This window comes from Symphalangus syndactylus, chromosome 9, assembly GCF_028878055.3.
Source record: "Symphalangus syndactylus isolate Jambi chromosome 9, NHGRI_mSymSyn1-v2.1_pri, whole genome shotgun sequence".
Classification (NCBI taxonomy): domain Eukaryota; kingdom Metazoa; phylum Chordata; class Mammalia; order Primates; family Hylobatidae; genus Symphalangus; species Symphalangus syndactylus.
Genome location: NC_072431.2, coordinates 64,040,829 through 64,058,470, shown reverse-complemented (window position 1 = coordinate 64,058,470; position 17,642 = coordinate 64,040,829). Strand labels below are relative to the sequence as shown.

Here is a 17,642-nt window from a genome sequence, read left to right as displayed (position 1 = left end):
TCCGGTGCACTTCTGCGCGTGTGCACCTCTCCCTGCGTGCGTGTTCGCGCATGCGCCCCGCCGCCTCACTGCCCCCCGCTTCCTGTGCGTCCTCAGGTCGCCGCTTGCTCTAGTTCCCAGGCTTTGGCCTCAAGTGGACGAGCATGGCGGAGCCTGCGGGGCTGGACGCTGACCGCCCGGGCCAGCACCTAGGCGGGCGCGGAGCTGTGCAGGCCAGGGTTCGCGCGGGCCGGGTGGAGGCTCGAGCGAGGACCCCGGAGCGTGAGCCCCGGAGTCGGCGGCGCTGCGGCCAGAGGGGCCGGGCGGGAGTTGGCTGAGGTGGCGGCGGCGGCGGCGGCGAAGGGGCGGCGGGACCCGGGCCTGGCCCGTATGTGTCCTTGGCGTCCTGGACCAGGTAGTCGCTGTATGATGAGCCCCAGGGAGGCGGATCTGGGCCTCCAGAAGGACACCCGCCTGGATTTGCCCTGTAGGCCCGGCCCGGGTCCCTCGGGAGCAGAACAGCCTTGGTGAGGTGGATAGGAGGGGACCTCGTGAGCAGACGCGCGCCAGCGACAGCAACCCCGCCCCGGCCTCTCGGGAGCCGTGGGGTAGAGGCTGCGGAGCCCCAGGAGGGTAGGTCTTGGATTTTCGGGCCCAGAGCGAGAAGGGCCTGGGTGAAGTCACCGTGTGCTGGGGACCTTACAGTGTGGGGCAAGGGGAGGGTCCCGATCGTTTGCAGGAGAGACGTGTGTTGGGTTTGAGGGCAGGGTCCGGCTGCACCGAACAGCGGCTGCATGGGAAGATCTGGGAGGACGAGGCTTACGGGGGCATGGAGGGTGTCACCAGCCTCAGCTGCGGACGTCGTCTCCACTCCCCCCTAACCCCTAACAGCCCTTCCTCCTCCTCTCCGTGCTCCTGATTTCGACCGCCTCAAAACGTCCGTCAGCACCTCTGTTCTCTCATTTAAGCGTCTGCTGATTCCCCCCTTAGAGCTGCCCTGGAGAATAGTAGTAATGCAGGAACAGTCTGCAGGGATTCTCTCCTGCTGCCTCAGTTGTTAGGGGAAGAGACTGGGCCTTAGCAGGTGGGTTACTTGAGCAGGTCACCGATTTTGTGGGTAGAATTACTCATAGTAGAACTCAGGGGTCTTATCTCCCAGGCCCGTGTTCTTTCTCCCGTATCCTAGTTTTCTTAATAGAAAATTATTAGGGGCAGCAGTAACCAAGTTCAGTTAGATAATTTAGAAAGAAAGCCATATTTTATACACATTCATTTCATTTCTGAGAGCTCACATTCCTATGGCTTCTTTGATTTTTAAGCGGTTTAAAGAAACAATAAGAAAATGCGGGCCGGATGCAGTGGTTCACACCTGTAATCCCAGCACTTTGCGGGCCTAGAGCAAGAGTATCCCTTGAGACCAGGAGTTAGAGACCAGCCTAGGCAACATAGGGAGACCCTGACTCTACAAAAAATACAAAAGTAGCCAGGCATGCTGGGATGCACCTGTGGTCCCAATTACTCAGGAAGCTGAGGTGGAGGATCCATGGAGCCCAGGAAGTCGAGGCCGCAGTGAGCCGTGAATACACCACTGCACTCCAGCCTGGGTGGCAGATTGAGACCCTGTCTCAGCACACCAACCACAAAAAACATGAGCCGTATAATGGGAATTTTTTTTCTTTTTGCATGTTGTATTTGATGGCAGACCATGTTACCCATGAGAGTCTAACTCATCTGATTACTACCTGATTATCTTAGAGTTACAAAGTTACAAGTGCGTGCTTCCCCTATCACTTTTTTTTTTTTTTGAGACAGTGTCTCTCACCCAGTCTGGAATGCAGCAGCGTGGTCTCGGCTCACTGCAACCTCCACCTCCCAGGTTCAAATGATTCTTGTGCCGCAGCCTCCTGAGTAGCTGGGACTACAGGCATGTGACACTACACCTGGCTAATTTTTTTTGTTATTTTTAAGTAGAGACGGGGTTTCGCCATATTGGCCGAGGCAGGTGGATCACTTGAGGCCAGAATTTGAGACCAGCCTGGCCAATGTGGCGAAACCCTGTATCACTCTTTTAGACCCTTCTGAGTGTTTGCAGGTTGAGTGTTCACAGGATGTTAATCTATTGAGCTTTCTTTTGTGGTTCTTACGCAGGAGATTCCTGCCTTTGCAGGCCGGAGCACTCATGATTTCAATGACCTGCTTCTGCCCCTCTAGGTCTACCAGCCACAGTCTCTGCAAGTTTCCAAGAGCAGCAGAAAATGAACACATCGCAGGTGAGTTTTCCTACTTGTGTATATGTTCCTCCACTTTATTTTATGATGCATTTTAAGAGGTTTATAAGGATTCATACTTTTTTTTTCTTTTTTTTTTTTTTTGAGATGGAGTCTTGCTCTATTGCCCAGGCTGCAGTGCAGTGGCATGATCTCACTTCACTGCAATCTCCACCTCCTGGGTTCAAGCGATTCTCCTGTCTCAGCCTCCCGAGTAGCTGGGATTACAGGCACGCGCCACCATGCCCAGCTAATTTTTTTGTATTTTTAGAAGAGACAGGGTTTCACCATGTTGGCCAGGCTGGTCTCAAACTCCTGACCTCAGGTGATCCTCCCGCCTCAGCCTCCCAAAGTTCTGGGATTACAGGCATGAGCCACCGTGCCCAGCCAGGATTCATACTTTAAAATGGGAATGTGGAAATAGACATTATCCTGTAAAATATGGTTAGTGTGGCAGATCAGCACAAAAAATGATTTGTGAAACTTGTATGTGTGGGTAGTATATTTTAAGGCTGTTGAAATTGAGCCGCACCTAGGACTGATACTCTTGGCAGTCATCACAAAAGGAAAATGCCATCTTGTATTAGTCCATTTTCACACTGCTATAGAGAAATAACCAAGACTAGGTAATTTATAAAGAAAAAGAGGTTTAAGTGGCTCACGCCTGCAGGCTCTATAATGGGAAGCATGGCTGGGGAGGCCTCAGGAAACTTACAGTCATGGTGGAAGGCGGAGGAAAAGCGGGTACATCTTCATCACCAGAGCAGGAGGAAGAGGGAGGGGGAGGCGCTACACACTTTTAAACAACCGCATCTTGTGATAACTCACTCAGTATCAGCACCAAAGGGGAAACTGCCCCCATGATCCAATCACCTCCCACCAGGCCCCACCTCCAACATTGGGGATTACAATTGAATATGAGATTTGGGCGGCCACACAAACCGAAACCATATCACCATCCATGACGTCGTTTGCATTGATTATAAGGAGAAACCAATTTTGTTACTTGTGGATTTAAAAGATTTTCTAGGACTTGGAAAAATTTCTTCATTCAAGTTGATATAATTGTGGATAGCTTTCCTAATAACAACCATTAAATTACTGTAACGTATGGCTTATTCTTGGTGCTTATGTAAGCAGAGGGCCTGCTGCCTAAGGAGAACTTGGTGCATATAATTTTTCCGGGGACGGAAATATCGTGATCCAAGTAGACAGAATTCTATTTTTACTGTTGAGTCCTAGATCATGGGGGGAATGAATGACGTGATCATCCTTCAGATATTTGTTCGTCTTTTTGTTTGGGTTGCACAGCAAACAATACAAACAGTTACTCTCGTGAAGATTTCCTCATTTCTGTTTCTCATTTCAGTTCTCAGTGTTTTAGTTTTGTCCTTGTCACTTTGCTGAGTCAGTCAGTAAAGATTACCAGTGATTTAATTGCAGTCAAATCCAGCGGGCATTTCCTAGCCCCTTCCTCACAGGAACCTTTGTCTGCCTTTGACATCTGTTACTTCCAAACTGATATTTTCTCCATGGAGTCTCTCTTTTCTTGGCTTTTAAAAAGAGTCATCTGTAAGTATTTCTGTTTGTCTTTAAATGGTGAAGTCTGTTTTTTCTTTTTCTTTTCTTCTTTTTTTGAGATAGGGTCTTGCTCTGTCATCCAGGTTGGAGTGTAGACATGATCACAACTCACTGCAGCCTCAATCTCCTGGGCTCACATGATCCTCCTGCCTCAGCCTCCTGCGTAGCTGGGACTACAGGTGCACGCTGCCACACCTGGCTAATTTTTTTTGTGTTGTAGTAGAGACTGGCTTTCACCATGTCATGCAGGCTGGTCTCGAACTCCTGAGCTCAGAAAATCTGCGTGCCTCGGCCTCCCAAAGTGCTAGGATTACAGGTGTGAGCCACTGCTCCCGGCCTAGAGATGTATTCTCACTGTATTGCTCAGGCTGGTCTCAAACTCCCGGCCTCAAGGAATCCTTTCACTTTGGCCTCCCAAAGTGCTAGGATTACAGGTGTGAGCCACTGCTCCCGGCCTAGAGATGTATTCTCACTGTATTGCTCAGGCTGGTCTCAAACTCCCGGCCTCAAGGAATCCTTTCACTTTGGCCTCCCAAAGTGCTAGGATTACAGATGTAAGCCACCACACCTGGCCAATAAGGAATCTTTTTTAAAAGGGGCTAGGAATAACGTATAATACTGTCTTTCTTAGTACATGTGGCAGTTGGGTTAAAACTTTTAGTAGTTCCCATAGTATGTCTCTTGCGTGCTCATTGTTTTGAAGAAACTGGGTTGGTTATCCTCAGTTTGGATTGTGTTACCCTTGTTTCACCTTTAGCACATTTTTAAAAAATATCTTGTATGCCTTGTAAAATTGGTGGTTTGATCTGGAAGTCTAATCAGGTTTATGTTCAATTCTTTTCACACAACTGTACCGTACGTGGCATTTGTCTACTTCTGGAGGCACCTGTTACCTTCTTTGTTTTTGTGAAGTTAAGAACTATTGACTGTTGATTATTGCTGTGATTTACTAGTTCATTAGGGGAGGCAAAATGGTGTTCTGCTAATTTTATCATTTCTTCTTTATTTACTAGCCAAAATACCTTTCTTTTCTTTTGTTTTTTTTGGAGACAGAGTCTCACTCTGTCGCCCAGGCTGGCACATTTATGGCTCACTGCAGCCTCAAATTCCTGTGCTCAAGTGATCCTCCCACTTCAGCCTCCCAAGTAGCTGGGAGTATAGTCATGTGCCACATTGTCCAGCTAATTTTTTAATTTCTAGTTGAGACAGGTTTCGCTGTGTTGCCCAGGCTGGTCTTGAACTGGGCTCAAGTGATCCTCTTCTTTGACCTCCCAGTGTTGGGATTATAGGCTTGAGCCACCACAGCTGGCCTAGAATACTTTCCTAAAGATAAATTTCTATTCTCTATTTGGTTATGTAATTCATGCAGGAAAGACAGTTTCTAAAATATTGAGTGGGCTTTTAAGCAGGAAGGTTTTTTTGTTTTGTTACCATTATGAGCTCACAGATTTAGACTGTGAATTTTTGTCTGGAGCACTACATGGAACCTCTTAAACACATAATAAATATTTCCGTACATAGAAGTTATGATTCTTTTTGAAAATTAAGTGGTTCCGTCTTTGGCCAGATGGAATCCCTTTGAGTTGGTTTCTGAGCCCTTTTGAAATATATTTGATATATTTGATAGCTAATATATACATAGAATATATATTTGATAGCATTATTTTCTATTCAGCATTTTATTTTGAAATCATTTCAAATTTTCAGAAAAATTGCAAGGATTTTACAAAGAAATCCCAGATACTTCCTTTTGTTCAGATACTTCATTCTTAACATTTTCCCACATTAATCATTTATATGCATATATACATATGTGTGTATATATATTTATATATTTTTTTCTGAACTATTGGAGAGTGGGTATGTCATGCCTCTTTACCCTATAAAGTTTTAGATTATATCTCATAAAATCAAGAACATTCTGTTAAATATCCATAGCACAGTAATTGAATTCAGGAAATTTATCATTTATTTAATACTTTTATCTATAGTTAATTTTCCAGTTTTGCCAATTTCCCGATAATTTCCCTTATAGCAATTTTTAATTTTTGGTAGAAGATTCAGTCTAGGACTGTTAATTGCCTTTAGTTTTCAATCGTTTTAAGTCTGTTTAATATGGATTTGTTCCTCAGTGCCATTATAATATTTGAAGAATACAGGCCAGTGATTTTATAGAAGTCTTTAAATTTAGGTTTCCCTGATCTTTCTTCATGATTAGATTTAGACTGTGAATTTTTGTCTGGAGCACTACATGGAACCTCTTAAATTTATGGCTCAGAATAGGATCTGTCTTGGGAAACTTCTGCGCATGCTTGAGAAGATGGCTTGTTCTGCTCTGGTTGGGTGGAGTGTTTGATAAATGTTAATGAGATCAGGTTGGTTGGTTGTGTTGTTCAGGTGTACTATATCCTTGTTGATTGTGTGCCTACTTGTATCAATTGTGGGGGAGAGGGGATTGAAATCTGCTGCAATTGTGGTTCTGTTTCTCTTTGCAGTTTTACCACTTTTTGCTTTATGTGTTATATTAGATACATAAATGTTCAAGGTTATTATGTCCTGTTGATTAATCACTTTGTAAAATGGCCTTCCTTATCCCTGCTAATATTCCAGGCTATGAAATGTACTTTGTTATTTATGTAGCATTCTTTTGAGTAATGCATGCATGGTATATCTTATTCCATCCTTTTACTTTTAACCTATTTGCATCTTTATATCTAAAGTATTCTTTCTTATAGGCAGCAAGATTTGGATCTTGCTTGTTTTCATCAGTCTATTTCTGTCTCCTAATTGGGGATGTATAGACCGTTTACATGTAATGTGATTATTGATAAAACTAGTTAGATTATAGTCCGTTGTCTGCTTTCTTTTAGTCTCATCTTCTTTGTTTCTTTTTAAAACGTCTTTGTCTTCCTTTTGATTAGTTGAGAATTTTTTATGATTCTACTTTATATCTTTTGTTGGGTTTTTAGCTATCACACTGTTCTGTTATTTTAGTGAGTTAGAATTTATAGTATGCAACTTTAATTATCATAGTTTATTCTTAAGTAAGATCCATTTTTCTTAGAGTAAGAGAAGCTTACAATAAGATACTTCCATTTCTCTCCTCTTGGTCTTTACACCGTTGTTCATTTTATTTTTACAGATACACACTATCTATTACATTGTTGTTAATTAAACAGTTATTATTTATTTATTTTGAGGCGGAGACTTACTCTGTCCCCCAGGCTGGAGTGCAGGAGTGAGATCTCGGTTCACTGCAACCTCTGCCTCCCGGGTTCAAGTGATTCTCCTGCCTCAGCCTCCCGGGTAGCTGGGCTTACACACACCCACCACCACACCTGGCTAATTTGTGTATTTTTAGTAGAGACGAGGTTTCGACATGTTGGCCAGGCTGGTCTCGAACTCCTGACCTCAGGTCACCCGTCTGCCTCAGCCTCCCAAAGTGCTGGGATTACAGGTGTGAGCCACCACACCTGGCCCAGTTATCTTTTAAAGAGATTTAAGTAATGAGAGAAAATACACAGTTACCATTTCTGGTACTCTTCATTCCTTTATGTAAATCTAAATTTTTATTTTCTGTCATTTTACTTCTGCTTGAAGGACTTTCTTTAACATTTCTTCTAGTTGATGATGAATTATTATATGTCTGCAAATGTCTTCATTCTGTCCTTGCTTTTAAAGGTGTTTTTGCTAGATTTTTCTCCACAGTGCTTTAAATATGTTTCTCTGTTGTCTTCCTGTTTACATTTTTTTCTAAGAGAAATCTGATCTCATACTCATCTTTGTTCCCCTATATATAACATGTCTTTTTTTCTTTCCCCCCTTATTATTTTAAACTTTTTATCACTAGTTTTGGACAATTTGATTGCAATATGTCATGGTATCATTTTTTTCATGTTGCTGTTTTGGGGATCATTGAACTTCTTGGATCTTGGGTTTATGGTGTCATCACTTGGGGAACATTTTTATCATTATTTCTTCAAATACTCACCACCTCCCCTCCACTGATTCTTGTTGCCTGTATATTAGGCCACTTGAAATTTTCCCACAACACACTGTTGCTCTGTTTGCTTTTAATTCTTTTTTCTCTGTTTCATTTTATGTAACTTCTGTTGCTGTCCTTATATTCACTAATCTCTTTTTTCCACGATGCTGTTCATCTTGTCCAGTATAATTTTCATCTCAGATATTGTAGTTTCTATCTGTAGAAGGTTAGCGTGGGTCTTTTTTACATCTTGCCTGTCTCAATTTTTTTGAACATTTGGAATAGAATGGTGAACTCTCTCAGTGCTCTGTGCGGGTTGTAAACTCTGTGTCAATTCTGGGCCAGTTTTGATGGACTGATTGTTTTCCTTGTGAGTTGTAATTTCCTGCCCATTTTCCCGTCTTGCAGCTCTTTCTCCTCACATCTGCCTCTGTTCGTCTTCCCTGCCCATGGCCTGGAATCACTCAAGGCAGAAGTTGATTGGTTCACCTTGTTTATTTCCCATCACTCATAGATAACTCTACTGCCTGATAATCAGTGCCTTGAAAACCATTGCTTCAGCCTGGGCGTGCTGTCTCATACCTGTAATCACAGCACTTTGAGAGGCCAAGGTGGGTGGATCACAAGGTCAGGAGTTCAAGACCAGCCTGGCCAACATGGTGAAACCCCGTCTCTACTAAAAATACAAAAATTGGCCGGGCGTGCTGGTGCATGCCTGTAATCCCAGCTACTTGGGAGGCTGAGGCAGGAGAATCGCTGGAACTCGGGAGACAGAGGTTGCAGTGAGCCAAGATTGTGCCATTGCATTCCAGCCTGGAAGACAAGAGCGAGACTTCATCTCAAAAAAAAAAAAAAACAAAAACAAACAAACCATTGCTTCATATATGTTCTCTGTTTTATTTTTCTTTCTGTTTTTGATTTTGTTGTTCTTTGGTGTGTGCTGTTTCAGGTTGGAGGGTATATGCAGTACCTGTTAGTTTATCACAACTGAGGGCAGAAGTCCTCATGTCTCTCTATTTTTTCTAAAATATGTATTTTTTTCTTTGTAGAGACAGGGTCTTGCTATGTTGCCAAGGCTGGTCTCAAGCTCCTGACCTCAACCAATCCTTCTGCCTCAGCTTTTCAGAGTGCTGGGATTACAGGCATGAGCCACCGCACCTGGCCTGGATCCAGTTTTATTCATGTCCAAATGGTTTTTTTCCCTGAGCTGTTTTTGATTTTCTTCCACCTCATATGAACTGTAGTGTCGGCTTATCTAGTTCCAGGAAAAAGCTTTTTGGTATTTTTATTGGGATTGCATATTTATAAAGTAATTTAGGGTAACTGATATCTTTGTATTATTAAGTTGACCTTAATAATACAACTACTTTTTTTTTTTTTTTTTTTTTGGTAGAGATGGGATTTCACCATGTTGACCAGGTTGATCTTGAACTCCTGACCTCAGGTGATCTGCCTGCCTCAGCCTCCCAAAGTGTTGGGATTACAGGCATGAGCCACTGTGCCCGAGCACTTTTTTTTTTTTTTTTGTGTCGGAGTCTCTCTCGTTGCCCAGGGTGGAGTGCAGTGGCACAATCTCGGCTCACTGCAAGCTCCGCCTCCTGGGTTCACGTCATTCTCCTGCCTCAGCCTCCCAAGTAGCTGGGACTACAGGCGCCCACCACCATGCCTGGCTAATTTTTTGTATTTTTAGTAGAGACGGGGTTTCACCGTGTTACCCAGGATGGTCTCGATCTCCTGACCTCGTGATCCGCCCGCCTTGGCCTCCCAAAGTGCTGGGATTACAGGCGTGAGACACCGCGCCTGGCCAAGATTGAGATGTTTGAGATAAAACTCAGCAATGCAGATAGCCAGAGGCCACTGGCTATGAGAATAAAAGAGCCAAAAGAACAAGGAGCTGAAACTAGGTGAGAGCCCCAGAGCAGTGAGTTAGGAAGAAGACCAGGAACTGAGTGGTGGGTGCTCCAACATGAAGAGGTCCAGGAGAAGGGGAGGGCCTGGCAGCAAAGAAGACTAAAAGAAGTGACAAGGAGTAAAATGCTTATGTTTGTTTACATGTTTATCTCCTTATTAGATTGTCCGCTTTCTGAGAGCAGGCATGGTGTTTCACTCATCTCATATCCCCAAAACTCAGTTCAGTTGCAAAACAGGAGCTCAGTTGTGTTTTGGGTTTTTATTTTTGTGGGGTAATATATATTTTTTATATATATATCCCCAAAGGATATATGTTTCCTATATGATTTCCAATGTGATTTCCCTTCCATAATCTGTAACATAAAATAAGGTATACAATGTTCATGGTTAACTTTACGAGTGAGCTTTGTAAAATGTTATCCCCCTATCCCTTTTCCATATCTCCCAATTCTGATCATGTTGCCATTACAGGGGCCAGTGTCATTCAAAGATGTGGCTGTGGATTTCACCCAGGAGGAGTGGCAGCAACTGGACCCTGATGAGAAGATAACATACGGGGATGTGATGTTGGAGAACTACAGCCATCTAGTTTCTGTGGGTGAGGATAGCTTGCTTTCTGAATGCTCTCAGTTGAATGAGGTTTTATCCTTGAGTTTGAAGAAATAAGTGATGACACCATTTAATTCCTTGTGGGCACTAGCTGGAGTGTTTATATTATTCTTCATTGAAAGGTTCTAACTTTGATAAGGTAAAAAATGGAGCACTTCTGTTATGCAGCTTATGAGGTGGCAACATCTTGTACTTTGGAGATTCTGAAGCCAAGCAGCTTGCCCAAGTCCTTCTTTTCCCATTAACAGGGTATGATTATCACCAAGCCAAACATCATCATGGAGTGGAGATGAAGGAAGTGGAGCAGGGAGAGGAGCCGTGGATAACGGGAGGTGAATTTCCATGTCAGCATAGTCCAGGTAAGTTAGTAGAGTATCACATGTTAAAACATGCTCATCCCAGACCTTTGGGAGTGACTAAAGGGTTGTTTCTATGTACTCGGTACCCTCAGTAACACCTCCCAGCTCCCAAATATCACTTTCCTTCCCGCACGCATACCACATACATGAACTCTTTTGTTGATTTTACATTTGATTTACACTGGTAGGGATTTTTTCATTCTAACCTGTGCTGGGGACCCATTCACTTCCTCTTTCTCCAGCATTATCGGTAACTTATTTACTCCCTCGCCATTACAGAATTGTGAGTTTTTTGTTTGTTTGTTTGTTTGTTTTTTGGAGACAGAGTCTTGTTCTGTCACCCAGGCTGGTGTGCACTGGTGTGATCTCAGTTCACTGCAACCATCACCTCCCAGGTTCAAGCGATTCTCCTTCCTCAGCCTCCCGAGTATCTGGGATTTCAGGTGCATGCCACCATGCCTGGATAATTTTTGTATTTTTAGTAGAGAAGGCGTTTCGCCATGTTGGCCATGCTGGTCTTGAACTCCTGGCCTCAAGTGATCTGCCCACCTCAGCCTCCCAAAGTGCTCAGATTACAGTTCTGAGCCACTGCTCCCGGCCTTACAGAATTGTTTTGCTTTGGGGTATTCAGAAGTCTGACATAAAAATTAACTTGATACTTTTATGTTCATTCTTTTTATCTTCCATTTTCTTTCCTTCCTTGCTTTAAAAAATACCTTGGACTTATTTTCTGCCCTCGATTTTATTTATTTCTTTAGGCATTCAGATACCAAAACCTCGTCCTCCACCTATGCTTGTGAATTCAGTCACAGCTTGTGGTGTACGTTATTTCCCAAAGTCCATGCTCAGTTGATGTGATGATATAGCGCTGCCTCAGCTTTCCTCTCTTTCCCCAATGCTCATTTATGACCTGTCTGTGTTCATTTCCCCTTCCCCATAACTGGAATCATGCTCTGTGTGTAGTAGACATTCAGGAAGTGTGAATTTCATAAGTGAATGTCAGTTCCTTTTCTTGCCTTTTCAGGAGTGTCCTCCTAGAACCTGTTTTCTACTTTTTTGGTTTTCCTTGTAGCCCATAAAAGAGTTTATCTAATCTCAACTTCCAAGACCTTTTTTCCTGTGTATTTTTGCAGCTTGCCTCCAAATTGATATGTCTGACACTTTTAACCTAGTTGAATATTTTACTTGACAACATAGCAGTACCAGTGAGATAGTTCACTTCCTTCTTAAAATGTCTGATGATAAACTGTGCACATTCCAAAATCATGAATTCTATCTACCTTCCTCACCTCCCAGTATTTGATTGTGCTAGCCTTCTCTCCATGGTTTGTGTTCTTTGTCTTTTGTGAAATGCCTTGCAGATCGTCAGCACATTCTGTTTCTTTTGACATTAGTGTTCAGTATTCTCCCATACCTGGATTATAGTGCATCCATCTTCCATTCAAATGATCGTTGTCCTTTTCCTTCATCTGCATTTTACTTGCTGAGATAATGCATATTTTCCCTTCCTTTCTTCCTGTCTTCCCTCCCTCCCTCCCTCCCTTCCTTCCTTCCTTCCATTTTGAGATGGAGTCTTGCTCTTGTCGCCCAGGCTGGAGTGCAATGGCATGATCTCGGCTCACTGCAGCCTCCCCCTCCCAGGTTCAAGCGATTCTCCTGCCTCAGCCTTCCAAAGTAGCTGGGATTACAGGTGCACGCCACCATGCCTGGCTAATTTATATATATATATATATATATATATATATATATATTTTTTTTTTTTTTTTTTTTTTTTTTTTTTTTTTGAGACGGAGTCTTGCTCTGTCGCCCAGGCTGGAGTGCAGTGGCGCAATCTTGACTCACTGCAAGCTCCGCCTCCCAGGTTCATGCCATTCTCCTGCCTCAGCCTCTCCGAGTAGCTGGGACTACAGGCGCCCGCCACCACGCCCGGCTAATTTTTTGTATTTTTAGTAGAGACGGGGTTTCACCGTGGTCTCGATCTCCTGACCTCGTGATCCACCCGCCTCGGCCTCCCAAAGTGCTGGGATTACAAGCGTGAGCCACCGCGCCTGGCCAATTTTTATATTTTTAGTAGAGATGGGGTTTCACCATATTGGTCAGGCTGGTCTCTAACTCCTTTTTTTTTTTTTTTTTTTTTTTTTTGAGACGGAGTCTCGCTCTCTCACCCAGGCTGGAGTGCAGTGGCGCGATCTCGGCTCACTGCAAGCTCCGCCTCCCGGGTTCACGCCATTCTCCTGCCTCAGCCTCTCCGAGTAGCTGGGACTACAGGCGCCCGCCACCACGCCCGGCTAATTTTTTGTATTTTTAGTAGAGACAGGGTTTCACCGTGGTCTCGATCTCCTGACCTCGTGATCCGCCCGCCTCGGCCTCCCAAAGTGCTGGGATTACAAGCGTGAGCCACCGTGCCCGGCCTGGTCTCTAACTCCTGACCTTGTGATCCACCTGCCTCAGCCTCTCAAAGTGCTGGGATTACGGGCTTGAGCCACTGTGCCTTGCCTACTTATTTATTGAGACAGAGTCTCACTCTGTCACTGAGGCTGGAGTGCAGTGGTGCAATCTTGGTTCACGATAACCTCTGCCTCCCTGGTTCAAGTGATTCTTGTGCCTCAGCCTCCTGAGTAGCTGGGATTACAGGCACGCACCATCACACCGGGCCTATTTTTGTATTTTTAGTAGAGACAGGGTTTCAGTCTGTTGGCCAGGAGTTCACTCTGTTGAACTCTTGGCCTTGTGATCTGCCCACCTCAGCTTCCCAAAGTGCTGGGATTACAGGCGTGAGCCACTGCACCCGGCCCCCTTCATTTAATTTTAAATTGTGGTTAAAAAAACACATAACACGGCTGGGCGCGGTGGCTCACGCCTGTAATCCCAGCACTTTGGGAGGCCGAGGTGGGCGGATCACAAGGTCAGGAGATTGAGACCATCCTGGCAAACATGGTGAAACCCCATCTCTAAAAATACAAAAAAATTAGCGAGGCGTGTTGGTGGGCACCTGCAGTCCCAGCTACTTAGGAGGCTGAGGCAAGAGAATGGCATGAACCTGGGAGGCGGAGCTTGCAGTGAGTGGAGATCGCACCGCTGCACGCCAGCCTGGGCGACAGAGCCAGACTCCATCTCAAAAAAAAAAAAACATAACATACAATTTACCATCTTAACCATTTTTAAGTGTACAGTAATGTTAACTGTATTTGCATTGTTGAGCAATAAACTTTAACGTTGTGCGTTATGTGTTGGGTTTTGTCAAGCACGTGACAGCGCATGGTAGGTGTGGAGTGTGGCTCGTCAGCAAGCGCTCTGGCAGATCGTGCTTTTGCCATCTTCATCCCTACTTCCTGTGCCTCCGCTCCCTTGGGTCCCAGGATCCCACTCCTTCGACGAAACTCAGTCTTCCGTCTCTGCTTGGTGCTCTTGCCCTGGTTTCTGCTCAACTTAGCACCCTGTCTCTGTTCCCCAAAGTTCTGTTTCTGTTCTGCACTGCCCCCTCCCCCTGCCCCCATTTTGTCTTTTTTTTTTTTTTTTTTTAAGAGACAAGGTCTCAGCCGGGCATGATGGCTCACACCTGTAATCCCAGCACTTGGGGAGGCTGAGGCGGGCAGATCACCTGAGGTCAGGAGTTCCAGACCAGCCTGGCCAACAGAGTGAGACTACTAAAAATACAAATATTACCTGGGCGTGGTGACACGTGCCTGTAGTCCCAGATTGGAGGCTGAGGAACGAGAATTGCTTGAACCCAGGAGGCGGCGGTTGTGGTGAGGAGAGAATGCACCACTGCACTCCAGCCTGGGCGACAGAGCGAGACTCTGTCTTAAAGAAATAAATAAAGTCTCTTTCTAGGCCAGGCATGGTGGCTCACGCCTGTAATCCCAGCACTTTGGGAGACCAAGGCGGGCGGATCACCTGAGGTCAGAAGTTCAAGACCAGCCTGGTCAACATGGTGAAACCCCATCTCTACTAAATATACAAAAACTAGCTGGGCATGGTGGCGGGCGCCTGTAATCCCAGCTAGTCAGGAGGCTGAGGCAGGAGAATCGCTTGAACCTGGGAGGCAGAGGTTGCAGTGAGCCGAGATCGCGCCATTGCACTCCAGCTGGGCAACAAGAGTGAAACTTCGTTCAAAAAAAAAGGCCGGGTGCGGTGGCTCAAGCCTGTAATCCTAGCACTTTGGGAGGCCGAGGTGGGCGGATCACGAGGTCAGGAGTTCGAGACCATCCTGGCCAACATAGTGAAACGCTGTCTCTACTAAAAATACAAAAAAATTAGCAGGGTGTCGTGGCGGGCGCCTGTAGTCCCAGCTACTCGGGAGGCTGAGGCAGGAGAACGGCGTGAACCCGGGAGGCGGAGCTTGCAGTGAGCCGAGATGGTGCCACTGCACTCCAGCCTGGGGGACAGAGCCAGACTCTGTCTCAAAAAAAAAAAAAAAAAAAAAAAACTCTAGAGAGAGTAGAGAGAGAAAGAGATGAGAGAGAGAGAGAGGTCTCTGTCTCTGTTGCCCAGGCTGGGAGTGTGGAGGTGCTATCATGGCTTACTGCAGCCTCCAACTCCTAGACTCAAGAGATCCTCAACCCCACCATCCAAGTAGCTGGCACTACAGGTGCGCACAGCTGACCATGCCTGGCTAATTTTAAAAGTTTTTTTGTAAAAATAGGGTGTCCCTATGTTGCCCAGGCTGGAGTGCAGTGGTGTGATCACAGCTCATGGCAGCTTCGAACTCCTGGGCTCAAGCAACCCTCCCACCTCAGCTTCCACATAGCTGGGACTATAGGCTTGCCCACCACGCCCAGCTAATTTTTAAAAATTTTCTATTGAAGTGGAGTCTTGCTGTGTTGCTCAGGCTGCTCTCCAACTCCAGACCTCAAGCCGTCCTCCCACCTCTACCTTCCAAAGTGTTGGGATTACAGGCATGAGCCACAGCACCCGGCCTGTCTGTTCTGGACACACTCGGAGCACTTCTTGCTCTTCCACACCATCTCAATGACCAGGATTGTCCAGATGGCTCCTAAAGGCTCCTAACAGGGCATATCATGTGAGGACTGCATTTCATCTGTTTGTAGGACAGTTGTATGTACCTTTTTCATACCTCAGACCCTGTCTATATCTGAAGTGGTGGTATTTGCTTCCTCTCCCAGCCTTTTACCTCCTGTGCGTTCACTAAATTCACCAGTCACTAAGGCATGAAACTGACAGATTTTACTCTGAACATCCTCTTCCTTCTGGGAGGTGCCAGGTCCTAGACAGCTGTCTCCATTTTTCTGTTCTTTGCATTCTCACTGCTCTCCCCCGGCCCTTCCTTCTGTACTTTAAGTATTAGCTTGCCTATTGCAGCAGTCTTCTCTTTGGTCTTCCTGATTGCCGTCTCCTTCTGCCATCATTCAGTCTACCCATTCTCTTGAGACTAATCTTCCTAAAGCATGGATCTAAATATATTATTTAGGCCGGGCGCAGTGGCTCACACCTGTAATCCCAGCACTGTGGGAGGTGGAGGCAGGCGGATCACCTGAGGTCAGGAGTAGAGACCAACCCGTCTCTACTAACTATAGAAAAATTAGCCAGGCATGGTGGTGCATGCCTGTAATCCCAGCTACTCCAGAGGCTGAGGCAGGAGAATCACTTGAACCCAGGAGGCGGAGGCTGCAGTGAGCTGAGATCACGCCACTATTCTCCAGCCTGGGTGATAGAGCACGACTCTGTCTCAAAATGAATCAATCAATCAATCTCTCATTTACCTGCTCAAAAACTTTCAGTGGCTCCCAACTGTGGTCAGTTTAGATGCTTAGCTCATTAGAATGCCATCCAAGCTCTAGATCTGTGGCTTTCAAGCTGGGCTTTGAGACGCATCATGAATTCAAAAGGGAGAGTAAGGGGAAGAAGCTGAACTGGGGATTTCTGGTTTTCTAGCCCGGTGTTAATCTTTGGGTTTTATTCCTTTTTCAGATTGTGCTTCCATTTAAAAAATGAGTTCCAGTTTAAAAAATATATATATGCTGGACTGGGCATGGTGGCTTATGCCTGTAATCCCAGCACTTTGGGTGGTTGAGGTGGGCAGATCACTTGAGCCCAGGAGTTGGAGGTCAGCCTGGGCAACATAGGGAGACCCCATTTCTACAAAAAAATTAAAAAATTAGCCATAAGTGGAGGCATGTGCTTGCAGTCCCAGCTATTCAGGAGGCTGAGGTGGGAGGATTCTTGAGCCCAGGAGGTCAAGGCTGCAGTGAGCTGTGATAGTGCCACTGCACTCCAGTCTGGGTGACAGGGTGAGACTCTGTCTCAAAAAAAAGAAAAAAAGTTCAATTAGCTGGGCATGGTGGCACGCACCTGTAGTCCCAGCTACTTGGGAATGCTGAGGTAAAAGAGGATTGCTTGAGCTCAGAGTTCTCAGGTTGCAGTGAGCTATTATTGTGCCACTGCACTCCAGCCTGGGCAAGAGTGATACCCTGATTCTGTTAAAAAAAGAAAGAAAGAAAAGTGCTTGAAAACCATTGCAGTAAATTATCCATTCTAAACTATTTTTGGCCGTGACTCCCACTATTTACCCATCCCACGAAGTGTTCATTTCCTACTTCTATTAGAACATGTCACATTCATTCACAAAATATGTATTGATCATTAACTATTTGCCTGCCACTGTTAAGCACTGGGAGTAAAGCAGTGAACTGAACACGTTACCCTAATAATTTTACACTTTATTCCAGGAAAAGATGGACACTAAAATATATGTGTCAAGGCCGGGCGTGGTGGCTCATGCCTGTAACCCTAGCACTTTGGGAGGCTGAGGTCAGGAGTTCGAGACCAGCCTGGGTAACATGGCGAAACCCCATCTCTACTAAAAATACAAAAATTAGCCAGAAATCGTTTGAACCTGGGAGGCTAAGGTTGCAGTGAGCCGAGATCATGCCACTGCACTCCAGCCTTGGCAACAGAGCAAGACTCTGTCTCGAAAAATAATAAGAATAA

The 17,642-nt window shown here is 45.2% G+C and overlaps 1 pseudogene; it reads left to right on the top strand.

The window, feature by feature from the left end:
• The first annotated feature begins 69 nt into the window (after positions 1 to 69).
• On the top strand, positions 70 to 12,416 carry LOC129489802 (zinc finger protein 510-like; annotated as a pseudogene).
• The last annotated feature ends 5,226 nt before the right edge of the window (positions 12,417 to 17,642 follow it).